The following is a 20,205-nucleotide window of genomic DNA, read 5'->3' as shown; positions in this document are numbered from 1 at the left end:
GAGAGAGAGAGAGAGAGAAGGGGGAGGGACAGAAAGCATCAACTCCCATATTGCCTTGACCAGGTAAGCCTGGGGTTTTGAACCAGCAACCTCAGCATTCCAGGTCAACGCTTTTACCCACTGCACTACCACAGATTAGGCCAGTAGTGGTTTTGATAAAGTCAGAAAACTTTCTAATAACTCTATCTACCACCAACAATCTTTGCCAGTAGGTGCGTCCTTGACTTATAGTTAAGTAAGTTAGAAAGCCTGAGCTAGTGCTTAACCCACAACAATGATATACTTAAAGATGAATAAAGTATCTTCTTTGGCTCTAACTACACAAAGAAAACAACAGTTTGTCTTTCAAATAAAATAGGACAAAATTCTGTCTCTGTTTTCTATGGCTTTGTATTTTAAAAAGATTGCACAAATGAATTTCTGGAATTAAGAAACTATATGTAAGAGACTTTTAAAAAGATTTGTATCTTGTTCATTTCTGTCAAATCAAAGAAGATCATTCATTTCACCCTGTGAGACCAGTCCATCTTAATAAAACAGTTGCACGAAAGATTGGATATATGTCTACTGATAGCCATCATTTGGAATTAAGTTGATTTTAGTCCACAGTTTATATTACTTTTTCCTCATAATTTGGTTTAATATGTTCTAAATGCCTGCTATGAATAAATAATAAAGCCATGATTTCTGCTGGAAATTACATTTTTTAAATGTGCAAATGTAAGAAATTAATTGAGCATCTCTCTCCTCTTTTATCCCTGTCCTTGTATATATATCTGGTTGTATTTTTAGAAACCAAATATCAGATTAGTTGAACATATTTTGATAGGTTTAAATGTCTTGAGTGCAAAGGAAATGTCTGAGGCTTTCTAATTTGAGCAAATTTGAAAGAAAAGCTGGCTGGCACTAGGCAATCTGATAAATTCTTTTCCTGCAGAGAGCTGTAAGAAGGTCAAAGAAGCAAAGCATTTACAAAAATGTTGCCCTGGTGAGAGGAGTGAGGGAGTGTGTGTATAGGGGTGGCTGGGGTGGCGGTGGACAGAGACAGAGCTGGGAGCCAGCTTGTTCAAAATGTTTCCATCCACTGGGTGTCACTGCTGATATGAGACTGAACAAACTGAAAGATATTCCTGTGGCAGCAAGAATTGCTGAGAGACAGGATGTGAAAAAACCCAGAGGTTTAGATGCTATTGTTTTAACCTGCTATAGCAACTGAAAATTCATTGCATTTACTGTGGCAAGCATGGTGAGCATTTTGAATAGGATATTGGTACTCTATAAAAAAATAAAAAGAATGGAATATCTGAATTCCTCCTTGTGGCTAAGTCCTGTAATCATTACATGCTTGCTTGGATTAAATATGCTCTAATGATGTATGTCTGTTTTTTTTTTTCAGTTTAGCAAAGGAGCACTTACTGGAACAAAGCTCCACTGAGTTATTTGGCATTGGAACATACCTGTAGTTTATCCTTGAATTTTCCAACTTCTATGTAGGGAACCTAAAAATTCTCTGGGTTTTTTAAGCAGACAAGAATTATATTGGGCCCTGGCCGATTGGCTCAGCGGTACAGTGTCGGTCCAGCGTGTGGAAGTCCCGGGTTTGATTCCCTGCTAGGGCATACAGGAGAAGCGCCCATCTGCTTCTCCACCCTTCCCCTTCTCCTTCCTCTCTATCTCTCTTCCCACCCACACTCCCCACAACCAAGGCTCCATTGGAGCAAAGTTGGCCCAGGAGCTCAGGATGGCTCCATGGCCTCCCCCTCAGGCGCTAGTATGGCTCCAATTGCAGCGGAGCAACCGACGCCCCAGATGGGCAGAGCATTGCCCCCTAGTGGGCATGCCGGGTGGATCCCGGTCAGGCACATGAGGGAGTCTGTCTGTCTGCCTCACCCCCGCTTCTCAGTTTGGAAAAATACATTAAAAAAAAGAATTATATTAATACTGCAGCTTTCTTATTGTTCGGTTAAACAAAGTTGGCAATGCTCATTAAAATTGGATCTCTCTACGAGCTAGGCTTCCTCTGGAGTTTTGTTGTTGCTGTTCTATGGTTTCTTTTAAAAAGACATTAACTTTTGTTAGAAACAGTTTTTAAAAAGTACATAGAAATAACTTTCTTATGTTCTCATGATATTCTATGTCTTGTTTTAAAACATGACTGAAACATTGTATAAAATAATAAGGTATAAAATTGGTGATAGGAATGGATAGAGTTTCCATGAGAAGATCTAAGTTGGCAAGGAGTATCTTTCAAATTAAGAAAGAAATATGAAAAAAAGAAAAAAAATAAATATATTGAAGTGCAGAAGGAAGATAAAGGAGAAAAGAGTAAAGGAGGCAAGGAGATGAGTGGGAACAGAAGAGTGAGGAGCAGAAAGAGAAAGGGAAACAAGAGAAGAGAAGTGGATGAGAGCAAAAGGGGAATAAATGATTTCCCACCCTCTTATTTAATATTTTTAAGGTCATTTTTGGTGCTATGTGTAGTTTGTGAGAGACAAGTTGGGGGGTAGCCAATGGCACAGCCTGTGAATTCAGGTAATTCAAAAACCTAAGAGATGAGTTTGTTATTGACCAGAGTAACCAGAGATGAAGGTTCAGGGCTGGCAGAGAGGAATGGAAATCATTTAGGAAGAAATAATCCATGATCATTTTCAAGGCATAGAATCTACAGAAGTCTAATAGCTGAACTTTGAAATTGAGGGCAGACCACAGTCTCCCAGGCTTCCTTTGCCCCTGCTGGTGTCCTGCATTCATATTAACAAAACTGCCATAGCAGATTGTGGTGGTGGTTATTCCAGAAAAAAACCTTTCAGGTTAAATGTGAATTTTATTTAGAGTTCCACAGTCAGCTTTCTGGCATTTTGAAGTAAGTTGCAGGTGACAGCTCTGTTTAGGACCTTAGCTCGTATTATGGATGCCCAAATGGTTTGTTCACTGCTATGTTTTCAGTGCTCAGCACATAGTAAGTATGCAGTCCATTTTTATTGAATGGTTGAATTGACAAGTTTTCCAAAAGCATAAGTTTGGCACATTTGACTCCAGAACATCTAGTCACATCTTATATAACCCAACCATTGCCTTTGTCATTGATATGGTCATCTTTGTGCAAACTGAAGATTTGTCATTAGCACTGAGGTGCTTTTACCCTATGGGACACTGCCTGGTTTAGTCAGTAGAGGGAGCTTTGGCGGTCTCAGCAATGCTGGGACAATTGAAGGGCGAAGAAGAGCATGATTTTAAGTGAGGACACTGCGAATGAAGATACCTATTAAAAAGAGCTCCCAGGCCCTGGCCGGTTAGCTCAGTGGTAGAGCATTGGCCTGGTGTGCAGGAGTCCCGGGTTCGATTCCCAGCCAGGGCACACAGGAGAAGAGCTCATCTGCTTCTCCACCCCTCCCCCTCTCCTTCCTCTCTGTCTCTCTTTTCCCCTTCCACAGCCAAGGCTCCATTGAAGCAAAGTTGGCCCGGGTGCTGAGTGACTCCATGACCTCTGCCTCAGGCGCTAGAATTGCCCTGGTTGCAACCGAGCAACACCCCAGATGGGCAGAGCATCGCCCCCTGGTGGGCGTGCCGGGTGGATTCCGGTCAGGCGCATGCGGGAGTCTGTCTGACTGCCTCCCCGTTTCCAACTTCAGAAAATACAAAAAAAAAAAAAAAAGAGCTCCCAGTGACTAACTGGGCAAAACAAAAAACAAACAAACAAACAAACCAGAGCCTAGCAGCCATTTCTATATTGGTCCTCTCATGCAAACTGCACTTGAGGGAGAAGCCTGCACTGAGCTACCTCCTGCTCTATGTTTCTGCCAGCTCTTATAAAGGAGTTTCTGGAATCCTATTTCAACCAATAGGACTGAGACTTTCCTGATCCAATCAGAGCTGTGAAATATACCCATTAACTTCTTCACTGACCAGTCAGAATTGCTCTATTCTGACTAATCAGGACAGTACCTTTTGAACCATTCTGTGAAGCTTTGGGGTCCTCATTTACATGTGGGCAGACCCATCAGGGACCAGGGACAGGACTTCTGTCTATATAAGTCAGCCTGCTCTGGTTCTGGGAGCACACTTTATCTTTCACCAAGATTGGCCATTGCCTGACTGAGCTGAAACATAGATGTCTTTCACTCAATATAATAGTTTCCAGGTCCCTCCATATTGTTGCAAAAGGTAATATTTCCTTCTTTTTCATAGCCCCATAGTATTCCATGTTAAGTGAAATAAGCCAGGCAGAGAAAGAAAAATATCATATGACCTCACTCACTAGAGGAATCCAAGGAATAATGAGAACTGAGGAATGGAATTGAGACAGAGGAGGGATCAAAGGGACTAGAGGAAAAGAGGAAAGAGGGAAAGGGGATGGTAGGATGGGATAAACCTGAAGGGAGTGGGGGAGGGCGCTATAAGGAAAGGGGCAAGGGAGATGTTGAGGGTAATATGGGGGAAGGGGGATGCATTTGGGGTGACCCTAGAATCTATGTAAACACAATTAATTAAATAAAAAAGAATAAAAAAGACATAGAAGATGTCTTGTCAGAGCAAAGTCGAAGCAGAGTAGAGCTGTCTGGCCAGAGAAGGGCTTGGCCCTGGGGCTGCCTCACAGCTATGCTGTATCACAGCTGAGCCATTTTCCACTGACTAAAGTTTCTTTCTTCACAACATCCCAAATTGTGGGTTCCTGTTGGCATTGAATTGGTGTCAGTGACCATCAGTCGACATTGTCACCAAAGATAGTGCTCTAAGTATGTTGTTAAAGGGTTACCATGGTAAGTAGGTGACTCAACAGACACACTGCTTTCTCCAAATTCTGCTTTCCTATTTTCAGAACACTGCTTAATACGCTGGATTTGCCTGCCGGAATGTTTTTTTATTTCCAGACAAATTAACATGTTCTTGGACTCAAAAATTGGAGCAAGCCTGGTATGGCCAATGGAAACTATGAAGTTTTTGGTATCAGTAAATGTACTCCAACAGACATTGTAGCAATAGAATTGTTTTTATTCTCTTCCTGTAAGTTAAGCTATTTAAAATATATTTTCTTCCTATATCAAGTGTGCAATTCTTGTGCAATTACTTATTGGCATTAGAATCAGAGATGACAGAATGCCACTACCTGTTCTGTCTCAGTTTGCCACCTGTGAGGCTGTGATCATCTTAAGTGGAAATATTCTTCAGAGAAAAAATGTGGGTTTTTTTTTACATATTCTCATTCATGAATGATATTTCAAGCTTAACTGATACTCAAACTGGCTTTAGTTGGTAGCTCTGACTTTGGTTTGTGTCTCTTTTATAAACTGTGTGTGTGTTGACAGACATTATATAACTATATATAACTATATATAGAACTATATATGTAAATATAAATATATATAACTATATATATGCTAATTTTTATCAGCAGAATGATAAGAAAAGTCACAAAAATAGAAAAGTTTTAAACAGCAATGAATGCAGCATTATCACCCGTTGCCAGGAACCTTGCACTAAGGTAGTTAGCAAAATCCTTCTTCTGATACTAATAATTCAATTATGAGATAATTTCCTGGGGGCAGAAATACAGACTTCATCACTAAAAACAATTTCAAACTAGAAAGCACCCATGTCTGTATTATTAGACTAGTTCTATACTAATGTGGGCATGTAGTAAATGCCTTTTGGATTTTCTATGTTTATATTCGTCTTCATATTATTTTTATATTTGGCTTTATTTTTCTCTACTTTTTCCTTCTAATTGCTCAAAAATATTACCAGAGGCTAGTCTTTCATTTTTGTGCTTATTGTGCAATTTTCTTTAAGTGCATACACATCATTATTATGAAGATTAAATGTGTATGATTAAATCAATGCGATTAAAATTTAATGAGGAAAATTTCTAAGATCTTGTTTAATAATTTATGACTAGATTAGTTATTCTTGGTATTTCTCACATAATTTGTGGGACACAACGTGTGTGTGCGTGCACGAATATATTTTCACTGGCAAATAAACCTACAGTTGTGAAATGAAACTAATTCAAGGAAAGTGAAGATAACAAAAAGCAAAGTAATAGTTGAGGGAAGAAAAACTAGTTTTTTCTATTGCAACATAGTTTTTTTATATACTGAGTTTTCCTGCACACAGGGAACAGGGTCTATACTTGGATTAATTCTTTCTGTGAGGCACTGTTTGGAATTGATGAGTATGTGTTCTTATATAGATGGGAAGAATGAAGGATTTATCTGAATGTTTCCTTAGTGAGACTTACTGTGCAAAAACTTGAGCCTACATTGCTGGGGTAAAACCAACACATTTTAGGCTGGAATGTGTTTACATAAAAAGCTTTATTGATATTTCATGGCAATTTAATGCATACATAGTTTGCAATCTGTAGTGTGTGTGGTACTGCCCAACACATAATTTTCATTGACTTAGTAACATTTAAACGAGACACAATTTAAGCAGGTCAGCATAAGGGAACAAACAGCCTTATTGCTTATAAGTGGTTTCATGGTGGGAATAAACTTTATTTGCCTCTCTGTTGGTGAATAATTAGTAATTTTATGTATTAGGTGCAAAAAAAATCATAACCAACAGTAACACACATAAGTTACTTGTTAAAAAGAGTTTTAATAGTTCTGTTCTTTTTGGTTTGACTCTATTATATTATTAAATGCTCTGGCCTCTCAAATTTATTGGGTGGGGACCTTAAAGAAAACAAGTCTTAAAGATAGTGTTACTAGCTAAGATACAAGATACTCTACACTTTGTCTCAGCTGGACTTTCCCAGTCCATAAAACTAATCTTAAACTATGACATCAATTTTCTTTCTCTTTCTTTTTCTTTCTTTCTTTCTTTCTTTCTTTCTTTCTTTCTTTCTTTCTTTCTTTCTTTCTTTCTTTCTTTCTTTCTTTCTTTCTTTCTTTCCTTTCTTTCTTTCTTTCCTTTCTCTCTCTCTCTCTCTCTCTTTCTTTCTTCCTTCCTTCCTTCCTTTCTTTCTTTCTTTCTTTCTTTCTTTCTTTCTTTCTTTCTTTCTTTCTTTCTTTCTTTCTTTCTTTTCTTTCTTTCTTTCTTTCTTTCTTTCTTTCTTTCTTTCTTTCTTTCTTTCTTTCTTTCTTTCTTTCTTTCCTTTCTTTCTTTCTTTCTTTCTTTCTTTCTTTCTTTCTTTCTTTCTTTCTTTTCCTTTTTTTAAAAATTTTTCTTAAGTGATAAATGGGGAGACAGAGCAACAGACTCCAGCACGCACCCTGATTGGGATCCACCTGGGAAGTCCCCTACCTGGTGATGCTCTGCCCGTCTGGGACTGTTGTTCCTTACTCGGCAAACGAGCTATTTTAACATCAGAGGTGAGGCTATGGAGCCATCCTCAGCACCCGGGGTCAACTTGCTTCAACCAAGCCAAGGTTGCAAGGGGAGAAGAGAGAGATAAATAGAAAGAAAGCAGGGAGTGGGGGCGTGGAGAAGCAGATGTCGCTGCTCCTGTGCACCCTGACTGGGAATCAAACCTGGGATTTCTACTCCAGGCTGATTCTCTACCACTGAGCCAACCGTCCAGGGCCAGTTTTTGTTTTTCATCACTCAGTAATAAGACAATGTCAATGTGGTGAGTATATAATGTATTTCTCTTATCTACTTTATTTTGTTGAGCAAAGTGGCAAAGTGTTTCCTTTTGGATTTTAAAGCATACAGGTTTGTATGTGTGTGTGTGTGTGTGTGTGTGTGTGTGTGTGTGTTTCTTCTTTCATGAATATTTTAGCCATGTTTTTAAACAACAAACAAAATATTGCCAAAACATTGGGAATAAGAAGATAAAGTTCATCTTGTTTCCACAGGGCTGACAAACAACAACAAGTCTCTTGAGTCCATTCATTTCATATTCCCTCATGTTGTTCTCAGGTAAACACTAATTCATTCTCTGAATTTATCTAAATCATCTCAGCAGATAGGAGATTATGGGATTCTTTAACTGAGGGCTATCACCCTTCTCCCTGGGAGCATTTGGAAATATTTGAGATTGCTTTTGATGATCACATGTCTGACGATTTCTACTGTTGAGTCTTGGATGTTGGCCAGGAGATGCTAAATGCCCTGCAATACGTGGGACAGTTCCACACAATGAAGACTATTCTTTTCCGATATGCCAGCAGGACTTTGTAGAGAAACAATTAGCTTTATTCTTAATATGAGGGAAAATGCTGGTCTTCCCTGATGCCCAGCAAGGCCGTATTAGGTGCTCCTGCTTAGTATTTTCATAATAGCTTTCATGTGTATTCCACATTTTTATGAGGTTGTAACTCTGTGACTGTCACCCACAGATGATTTTGAGCCCTTGTAGCATATGGCTGTTCCTTGTTCATTCTCAAGGTAGGAACTCAGTGCATAGTTTTGAATGGAATAAATTAGTGGGGCATCCAAGAAGCTTTTTATGCAATTTAATTGGGGAAAACAAACAAAACAAAAACAAACAATCAAACAAAAATAAGAAGTGTAATCTGTATAAAAAACAGAAATAAAAATTTAAAATTTAATAGACTTTTATTATTTGATAAGAGGGGTATTATTATTTTTCTTGTGTTGAATAATGAAGAATTATATTTTGATTAAAATATGCTTTGTTTAGATATTTTCCTCAAGACATTGGAGTAATGATTGATATATTTATTAGCAGTCAACTAGTCAATCTTATTTCACAGAATGCAATCCAAAAGTGGAGTCTTTAACTGATGTGTCACATGACTTATTCACATAGATAATGACACTAAGGTCAAAACTAGAATGTAGTAGTGCTGGAACCCACATGGACAGGTGCTGTGCTTCCAATATCTAATATGGTGCCAATTTGATGAGAACTCAACAGTACCGGTTAAATGACTGATACTTCCTAACTCCTAGTCTATAGCTCCTTCAGTTACATCACATTGCTTCTCTGGGATGAAGTTGATGGATTATTTTAAAATGAAACAGATACTCATTGGCCCATAGAAATAGTTTCCTTTGAGCCAGGATAAATGTCTTCTGTTAGCAAAAATTGTATAAGATGATAATAAATCAAACAGTTTTATCATAGCAAATTCCAAATAGTCAATTATATTATCAATCAAACTCTGTTACATGATAACCGAAATAATCAAACATCATAAAAAATAATGATATGGAACTGGTTTCTTGGTATTCACCTACAATGGTGGATGGATCCATTAATGTGTATTGCGTGAGCCATGCTAATATTATTCTAGCAACAATCTGGTTCCTTGCTGTGATTTGTATTCTAATGTACAAAGACTCTATAGTTTCACCTTTCCTTTGTATATTTTCTCCCTAATAACAACACAGAGTTGACAAAAGCAGTGACTGAAAATTTTTAATAGCAAATGATAAAGAGGAACAGCTTCTCTTTATCCATGATTTATCATTCTACAAATAGTAGTGATATGGATAACAATATAAATGTGCTTATATCTTAGTAAGTAAGGGTTGTCTTTCAACAATTCTCATCTATATTCTAAGCTTTGTTACCTCCTGTGCTGTTCTTTCCCTTCTTCTGTCTCAGAACTCAATGAAGAGTATGTAATTTGATGAGTGATACTGTGTACATAAGGCTGTGTCAATTCTCTGGTATGAAATTCAGCTTTCACCAGGTTCTGCTGATCCAATTGCTTGGACATAAAGGGACAAAATTTGGTGGATATTTCTGGGACAATTGAGTAGTCAGTCTAAATTTGTGTGACTTTGAAAGGAAATGGATAGACATAATGACAGATAGCAAAATCAACCTAGTATTCACCCATGTATATATTTTATCACTATAATTATGAACACAAACATTGTCTGAAATGAACATAGTGTTTTGCTTATCTATTGATGTGTAGAGGGCCACCTCAGAACTTAACAGCTTAAAATAATTTATTTTATTTCTCCCCATAGTTCTGTGGACTGGCTAGGCTCATCTGGGCTCTTCTCATTAAGAGTCTGTCATGAGGCTGTTGTTCCATGTTGGCCGAGGAGAGTTATTTGAAGGGTCAATAAAACTGGACATCTAAGACAGGTAGATGGCTGTTGACTCAGCCTGGCTGGCTACAATATCTGAAACCTGCCTGGACAACATACACACTTCTCCACATGGCTAGTTTGGCTTCCTCAAAAATGGCAGTCTCAAGAGAGTTCGATATATAGAGAGTGGCTGATTCCCCCTCAAAGTGGTTGAAAAACCCAAATCGGAAGCTAACAGGTTATTTTTGACCCAGATTCAGACTGAAAAGTATCTTCTGTGTATTCTATTTTTCACACAAGCTCAGACAAAATTCACTGTGGGAGGGGACTACGAAAGGCCTGAAAGACAGGAAATGTTGTTCATTGGAAAACTTATTTTAAAAACTCGTTATCTTAATTTTTTGGATAATCTGCTTTTTCTGCCTTAATCACTTCCAGGGCTCTCCTTGATGAGTATTAGTTTAATGGGTCAGTAATACTATTTAAGTGGAAGAAGACATAAAATGATAAGTTTCTTATTAATGAATCATTTTTTTCACTTGATATATTTTATGTGAATTCTTATTTCAGTATTTCTTTTTTTTCCCCATTGATTGAGAAAGAGAAAGAGAGAGGAAGGGAGAGGGAAAGAGAGAGAGAGAGAAAGAGAGAGAGAGAGAGAGAGAGAGAGAGAAGAGCATCAACTAATTGTTCCACTTTGTTATTCCATTTAGTTGTGTACTGATTGATTGCTTCGGGAATGTGCCCTGACTGGGAATCAAATTCATGACCTCGGTGTGCTGGGAGGATGCTTTATCCACTGGGACACCTGGCCAGGGCCAGTATTTCTTTAATTTTGATCTTTTTGAGGTACCATGTCCAGAAGATCTCTTTTTTCCATTAGCAATCTTAATATTATAAGTATGCCAGTTATTCATTCCTAATGGCAGTACCTTGACATCCAACTCAATGGTTCAAAAATTCTGTCAAGGCATGAAAAGAAAACTCTACTGCTCACAAATATGAAAATAAAAATATATGTGAGTATTGAACTCAATAGATGGTGCCTCTGCCTACCATATCTGATTCTCATTTATTGATTTATTGATCTTTTTCTTTTTTTACAGAGACAGAGAGAGAATCAGAGAGAGGGATAGACAGACAGGAACGGAGAGATGGGAAGCATCAATCACTAGCTTTTTGTTGCACATTGCAACACCTTAGTTGTTCATTGATTGCTTTCTCATATGTGCCCTGACCATGGGCCTTCAGCAGACCGAGTAACCCCTTGCTTCAGCCAGCAACCTTGGGTCCAACCTGGTGAGCTTTTTGCTCAAACCAGATGAGCCCGTGCTCAAGCTGGTGACCTCGGGGACTCGAACCTGGGTCGTCGGCATCCCAGTCCAATGCTCTATCCACTGTACCACCGCATGGTCAGGCGATTTATTGATTATTTATTGGACTGCTGTACTGTTCTGGAAAACCTGAGTGCCATGCTGTATACAACATGGTTCCTGCCATGACATTAACACTTTTATAAAGTTTTCCTTTATATCAGTGGTTCTCAAGCTTCACATACAACAGACTCACTGAAAGGCTTGTTAAAATACAGATAGCTGGGCCTCACCCCAGGAGTTTCTGATTCATTTGGTCTGGAAAGGGGCTTGAGGATTTGCAAGTCAAACACATTACCAGGGAGGGAAGGCCGTTGCTGCTGATCTGGGCACCATACTTTGAGAACCATGGTGCTAGACAACATTCTCTTCACGCTTGTTTCTCATCTGATTCAGGACCAGAGCAAGGTCAGGCAAATTGTGCCAATTCGAAAGAAAGAACCAAACATAACAAAATGATGCCTGTGAACTGAGGAGAATCCCTGGGTTCAGTTTCTCCATGAGTAGACCTAGACTGACCCCAGGGGATTTACACTCTTACAGAATCAGAGTAACGAATGACTGAAAAAGTGCATTGGTCAAATTCAGTTTTCAATATGGGAAATCCCATCGACTGTTTTATCATAATTGGTTTACACAGAAAAGGCTGGAGTGACAACCTGATTTCCAGAAAGGCAATACAATCATGGAAAGACTATGGAATTTCAAATCAGAAACCAGGATGAGAGTTTTGATTTTACTACTTACTGGCTGTGTTGTCTTGGTAGTGTTTCTTTCTTTTCTGAGAATATTTTTTCCCTTACATATAAAATAAAAGCATAATAAAACTCGCATTATAAAAGTGTAAGGAAAAATAACTAGGGTAGTGTATAAGAAAACTTTTTATACATTATTATCCAGATCTTCTAGATACTTGAGTTCATTATTATCTAGTAATTGAGTGGTGCCTTGTTTTACTGCTAATTGGAATCCACAAACCTGTTGGTCTTTAGTGCCCACAGTTATTCAGGCAACCTCAGAGGACTAATTGATTCCTTCTTTGACATATCTTTTATCTCTACTGTCCTTTCCTTTTTAATAATTGCATCATTGTCTTTCACTTCATCGTTTCAACTCTGGCTAAATGCAGTTTTTCTGCCTGAGGCCAATATCCCCCCAAACCTACCTCACCTGCTGTCTCACTTACAGAACCAAATAAAGTGCTTTATTTATACTATAAATACTTCTCTCAGGAGAAAAGGAGGAGTGAGAAGAAAGATAATAAGTCATTATTTACTAAATGTTTACAAGGGTTTAATCGTGATAATAAATTATCCATACATTAACTTTTTTTTTTTAACATTTGAACAACACATTGAGATAGACTCTATTATTATGATTAAGGAAGGAGGGTGCTAAATAAATGTCCAAGCAGTAGTCAAGGGCTGGAACTCAATGCAAATGCAGTTCTGTCCAAGTCCAGAGGCCTCACTTGTAAGGACCCTATTGTTGACCTTAAGTCTTCTCTGGCTTCCCAGAGTCCCGGAAATAAAGGGAGAACCTGAAATTGAACAATCTAGTCTCTGAAAGATTAACCCTTTGAGTAGTTTGAACGTTCATGTACGTCCTTGTACCTCCTGACCATCCAGAGTACAATTGTAACAAAAATTTTTATTTTAGAAATGTGTAAGGCAAATTAAAAAAAGGCAAATGTATGTTCTTCTTGTTTCCATAAATTGGTTATCAAACAAACATGATTTTAAGTTAATAAAACTGTAACTGGAACTAATTTTATTTTTTGAAAAAATAACTCACTCCTGGAGGGTCAGCAAGCATGAAAAAAACTCACTACTCAAAGGGTTAATCTTTCCAAGTATAATAATTCTCACCACCTCTACTGAATCTGGGCTTAGTTCCTTATTGTCTCTTTACTGTTCTTAATTCAAATACTGTTACATTCTCTTATTCATTCAACAAACTTATCTTGTGAGCCAGTGATGACAATGATGATGATAACAATAATGATGTTAATGTTAATAATAAGAATTCTTTATGTTTACTGAATATTTATCATATAACAGGAATTGTTCTGAGTTCTTTACATACACTAATTGTGTATAACAACATTTAGAGGTAAGCACTATTATAATATATATATAAATATATTATTGTACACCCAGTTTGTATATAATTAATGACTAAGGAACAGGGATATTGAATAATTTGTCCTAAGTCACATGCTAATAGCTTGAGAAACTAGAGTTCAAGACAGTCTAATTGACAGCAGAACTCACAATCTTAATACCTACAATATTTAGGTCTATGTGCCATATGCTGCCTACTACCTCTTCCTATATATATATCTTCTCCATTTAAAATTAACGTCATCTTTTGTCTCTATCCATTGTACGGCTGGGTGCTGTGGCCATGCAGATTCACATGGACTTCAGGCAGACGGTAAAGGAACTGTGGAGCCGGAGGATGGTGGGCCATTCCACTTTCTTGGAGGCTCACAAAAACAGGCAAGCCAAAAGAAGAAAGAAAAGAAAAAATAGAAAGGAAAAGGAAAATCTGCTTTTCTGCAGCAGTGGGCCAGGGGTCAGGAAGTGAACAGCACCTCTCAGTGGCTGGGCACCATCTCATCCCATCGCCCCCTGACGGGAAGCACTTCCATCCTTACAATAGTGCTGTCACGGGCTCCCGCACCTATTGCACAGAGTGCTTGCAGCGGTAAACCTGGGAGCAAGCCTAACACAGCTATTTTCTCCACATTCATCAAAATCCCCCAATTTTTAAAGGTCAAGATAAAATTCCATTTCATAAAGTTTCCCGGGTTAAACCACATCACCCAACATTTACACCATTTATTTTTTTTCTGCATATCTGTAAATAAATAGAAAATCTTTTCTCTCAAATTAATCAAATAGTTTGAATGACGGGGCTATTTTCTATTCTCCTTCACCCTGTGCCGAGCAGGGTACTAGAGGATTAACAGTAGAAATAGAATATATACTGCTCACAAACATTAGGGGATATTTCAAAATGAATATGAAGCAATAAAATATCCCCTAATGTTTGTGAGCAGTGTAGTTTTCAGGGACCAAATGGCAAATACCTGTATTTTGTTCTGTCTCAAATGACTTTTTCTCTGCCATCCACACTGGAATATAAGTTGTGTTTTTTTTTTTAAATCTGGTCTTCTAAATCTAGCTCAAGTTTCAATTTTTTATGAAGTTTTTATAGGCTTTTCCCACAATAGTAAATGCCTTCTCTGACTTTATAGCAGTAGTAGTAACAACATTTATTTGATTGGACTGTTATAGTTTTAAAACAAAATTTCCTGATGCAATTTGACTACCAATCAATAGTGAGCATCCTTAGAAGGCACTGGTTGAGGATGTTTAGTCTTTATGAAATACCCACAACAGGATGGCTGGTCTTAGCTGCTAGTGATGTAGGTGCAAGAAAAAAAATTGTATAAAGAATCAATTTCTGTATGGTGTAGTTGTCAAAAAAAACCCCACCTGAAAGGTGTCTGAAAATCCTATTAGAAACAAGATTATACTGAAGGTGCCTAACATTGATCAGATTCTTAATGTCTTAGAGTTGAGAAGGAGAATTGGTGAGTTTCAATGCCATTATCAGTGAAACATTACCTCGCACATTAAATGTAAGATTTTTTTTTTGCTCCTCTCCATGGTATATAAGATCTTCTTCTGCCTTTTCAGCTCTTACTCTTGCATTTTTTGAAAGTAAATATTGAGGAAAAGAAATCTGAAAGGTACAATGCTCCTATTCACACCAAGAACACGGACAGATGGATATCCCAATCCATATTACTTAAAATTTTTTTTACAAAACTAATATTGGTTAAAGCAAAATATCTGTATAACAGATGTCCATCTTTCTCCAACAGTTCTGAACACCAGCTGTTCAGATGAGGTTTTCATGAAGTGTTAAGTCTGAGTATTGCTGTTCTATGTCCTGTATATTCTTTTTATATTTTCAAAGCAATAAAAAAAAATAGGGTCAGGAAGAAAGTAGGGCAAAATGTTGGAATGATATTGCATTAATATAGTGTTTTTTAATCTCCATTCATATATGTGCATAATTTTTGAGACAGAACTTAGGAGCCAAAGAGTTGAATGCATACCAAATATTCCTTTTTATGTATGAAATATGCAGAACCACTTCCCCTGCTTTATGGTAATTCAATTTTATAGGGTTAGCAAATATTTTCCCCCCAAACTTTAATATCAAGAAGACTTCTCAATTTAGAAATAAAGATCCTGCCTCTACCAAGGGCTTTGCCTTGAGTAACCTTCCTAACTAACTGGGGAGGTGGCTTGCTATAAAAGTGTTTGCATGTGAACTTGAAGCTGATTTTATTGACATAAGATGTCAGTCTAACAAGGTCTTAGCATCAAGGGAGGAAAGCAGAGAAGCTATACTAATTGTGGCCATGAAGAGCATGTAAGTGTTTTCATTAAAAGTCAGTCCGCATGCAGATTTTCAATTTACCATCTGGCCCTCTTTGCACTGATGTTTGAAATGCAGGAAGCTGATTTTATTACCAGATTTCTTCATCAATTTCTCACATATTTATCAACTACCATTTATTTATTTATTTATTTATTTACCATTTCTAGGTAATATAAATGAAAGCAGAGTACTGTAATATACTTTCCATGTTTCATTATATTTCTTTGGTTGTAGTAAATCCAAATTGCAAAATATTGCTGAAATATAGTTTTCATTTACTATTTAGAAAAAATTAACTGGACTATCTTATTTAAAAATATGCTAAACTTAAGAACCATTTGGAAATGTTAATACTAAACCAAATTTATTTGCAAAAGCCCCTTCTTTGTGTGTGTCTGTGTGTGTCTGTGAGGAGTTGTGACGGGCAACAGTTTGAAGTTTTCAGATATCTCTAGAAAATTTCAAAGAGCTTAGCAGGTGTATATTAGAGCTACAATTTTCACCTAGTAGCATATATAATTACAAATTTTTATTTCATGGCTGAATTTGTTGTTTGCTCTGTTTATTATGGTTTATTTAGCATATATGGCTTATATATGATGATGAGACTATCACTAACCTTTGAAAAAATTTTATTTAGAAAATTAACAGGTTGACATTGACTAACATTTTTTAGAATTTACTTTTTAGTAGATGCGATTGTTTATTTGAACCATTTTCTTCTTTTACTTGTTAAACAAATATAAGTCTTAATGAATAAAAGGTGGAGAGATTTGGGAAATTTTTAGAAACAATAATTCATTTAATGAATAAAAACGTGGTGGGATATACGCCAGACACTGTTCTCAGTGCTGAGAATCCCTCAGAGGCAGAAAGGAAGAGGGGCGGATAAATAATGAGTGTCTAAGGTTTTGTATGTGCCTTGTCTACAATAATCACAATAAACTCATGAGGCAAATAACATCTTCTAGATGAGGGATAGATAGGGACAGACAGACAGAAATGGAAAAAGATGAGAAACATCAATCATCAGTTTTCGTTGCGACACTTTAGTTATTCATTGATTGCTTTCTCATATGTGCCTTGACCAGGAGGCTAAAGCAGACCAAGTGACCCCTTGCTCAAGCCAGCAACCTTAGGCTCAAGCTGGTGAGCTTTGCTCAAACCAGATGAGCCCGCGCTCAAGCTGGCAACCTCGGGGTCTTGAACCTGGGTCCTCTGCATCCTAGTCCGATGCTCTATCCACTGCGCCACACCTGGTCAGGCTTAGGGAAGTTAAATGATTACCTAAGGTCTGATAGCTAGAAAGTAATGGGCCCAGGATTTAAAAGCAGATTTTACTTGCTGCTCTTCACTGTCTATCTCTGCCTGTGCTAGCACACAGAAAATGACAATGACATTGGCATTTGTTATTCTGCTTTTTAGTAAAATTCAACCAAATCCTCTATTTGTAAACTCAATCCCAATAGTAATTGTCACCTGTTATGCTTACCCTGTCACATTGTCCCATGATCATACTTTTCTTTTTATGTCTTTCTCCTTGTAGTCACATAATTTATTTTAGTTGAATTGTTCCCTGATTCTTCTCTCTTCACTCCTTCGGTAAATTTTATCCTTTGGATCTCTTGTTAGGTTCAGTTAAGACTGACTTATTTTTCCCCAAATCATCTCTATTTTCTTCAAACTGCATTGAGCTTCTTATTTTTATTTTGACCTTTAGTAGTACTCTCTGATGCTCCACCATATTGAATGCTAAATTATGTATTATATTGTCCTGCATTATTTGCTTCTTCTCAGTCATATTTTTACCTATGAATATAAGTAATTAAATAATTTTTAGTATTTCCACCAAACAAATAGTGAAACAGACAAACAGGCAGACAGTAAATCAGAATGTTAATGCATGGCAGAAAAGAAATTAACCTGAGATTGAATGGATTAGTATTTCAGACACAATCTATTCTAACAGGTCTGGTAAATAATGTGGTAAAACCTGCTTTTACTGCTGTCAGTGAAATAAGGAATGAAGATATTAATTTGTGGAAAATGCCACATTTCAGAACAAGAAATAATTGACAGCAGATCAGGACATCAATAGGAAATCCATGTCAGGGAAAGGGCATCTCAGCGATCACAAGAAATCCAATCATCACACGCAGGAATACTCCCCAGAAGTCACCCAACTTCTGCATAAATTGGCAATATTTTGTTGATAAGATTAAGAGCTTTCAGAATGTCACTGGGGGCCTGATCTCCTTAAATGCAATCAATTTGAAATAATTTCAAAATGTGAAAATCACAGCACATAATGAAAGTATTTTGCAAAGATTAAGTTTGCTGCTTCAATGACTCGGGTGAATGTTGTGGGTGGTTATCATAAAGTCTAAAAAAAGGAAAGTTGGTAAGAATTTGTCAGTATGCCTCCATCCTGGCTTTGATGACACGATGCCCTGATCGTTGTTACAAGTACTCTTGCCTATAATGGAGGATGACTCATTAGGTTACCATGGCATTATAAAAATATTGTGTAATCCACACTTTATTGAGTATAAAGTGATTAAACAGAAAGTCTCCCAGCTACCGTTGCCTTGGGAAGTTTGAATGATGTGACACAGTGAGAGTGAGGGTTGTTGCCCAAATAGAGAATCTGTGCCTCCTTTAGTCTCCAAGCAGGAACCGACTGTTCCCGCCAGAGGGTCTTCAGAACTGCTTCCACACTTAGGTGGGGAGAACACATCGCTGGAGGAGAAAATGGCATTTTCCCCTTCGAACAGACCAGAAGATAAATGGTAGACACAAAGTTCTCAATTTAGAACAATGCAACAGTTACGTAGGTATCTGTATGTGTTACATACATACTGGAGGGGTTAACCCATAAAGGATTGTTTTTCAAAATCCCTGCACTGAATATTTATTTAAGCCAAGACCGAGTCTTGGTGCTACAGACTCAGAAGCAAGAAGCATAGGTCTCAGAACGGAGGAGAAAAATGTGTGACACAAAAGCGAAGTCAGGCTTTACCATTACAGGGAATATTCTGTGAGCCACACTGGTCCATGCTCACCGCTAGCTTATTATTCTTAATTAGACAAATTTTTGTGTTCTAGACACATGCTGGATTCTGAAATATCTAGGGAAAGTAAACAGATATGCTTCCTCACGTTCGTGGCATTTATGGATTAACAGCAAAGACAGATTAAAATAAAAATCATCCAAATAAAATATAACCACAGAATATTTTAAGTGCTATGAATAAAAAGTACAAGGAGGGGAGCGATTAGAGTGTTGAAGAGAGTGACTTAAGAAAGCCTGGAATGTGGAAAAGATGGAATTTTCCTAAGGAAGCATCACTGAAGCTGAGATCTGAAGTATGAATTGGCATTAAGTAAGAAATTAAGTTATTGGCAGGGAAGACTTTTCAGTTCTCTCCTTCTCCCTTCTCAACTTTCTTTAAGCCTCTTCCCAACTTGGTAAGTAATATGTTTCTGTAAGAAACTGCCTTGTGGCCCTGGCCGGTTGGCTCAGTGGTAGAGCATCGGCCTAGCGTGCGGGAGTCCCAGGTTCGATTCCCGGCCAGGGCACATAGGAGAAGCGCCCATTTGCTTCTCCACCCCTCCCCCTCTCCTTCCTCTCTCTCTCTCTCTTCCCCTCCCGCAGCCAAGGCTCCATTGGAGCAGCGATTGCCCGGGCACTGAGGATGGCTCTGTGGCCTCTGCCTCAGGTGCTGGAATGGCTCTGATGGCGGCAGAGTGATGCCCCAAGATGGGCAGAGCATCGCCCCCTGGTGGGCGTGCCGGGTGGATCCGGGTAGGGTGCATGCGTGAGTCTGTCTGACTGCCTCCCCGCTTCCAACTTCAGAGAAATACAATTAGTTTTTCAATTAAAAAACTTCAATGACTCTCCATTAAAATCAAGACTAATATACTACAGAGGTCCCATAAGGTCCAGGAGGGTCTGCCCCCAAATCTCAGCTTCCCCTTTCTCTCTTAGTTCCAGCCACTTTGGCTAGCTTACTGAGCCACACAACCCCAAGGTTAGGAACATGGTTCATCTGCCTCTCTTCACCCGTCACAACTCCTCACAGACACACACAGACACACACAAAGAAGGGGCTTTTGCAAATAAATTTGGTTTAGTATTAACATTTCCAAATGGTTCTTAAGTTTAGCATATTTTTAAATAAGATAGTCCAGTTAATTTTTTCTAAATAGTAAATGAAAACTATATTTCAGCAATATTTTGCAATTTGGATTTACTACATAACGTGCTGTTTAGAGACATGTAATATTTGACATCAGAACATGTTAGTTTGGTAGTTGTATGTAGGTGGGTTTTATGTATGTATGTTTTACTTATATTTAGGCAATTGATTTGGAGTATAGTGTTCACATATACTGTATTATATTCAGCATT

The sequence above is a fragment of the Saccopteryx leptura genome, chromosome 3 (assembly GCF_036850995.1).
Source record: "Saccopteryx leptura isolate mSacLep1 chromosome 3, mSacLep1_pri_phased_curated, whole genome shotgun sequence".
Classification (NCBI taxonomy): domain Eukaryota; kingdom Metazoa; phylum Chordata; class Mammalia; order Chiroptera; family Emballonuridae; genus Saccopteryx; species Saccopteryx leptura.
This window is presented reverse-complemented; position numbering follows the sequence as displayed.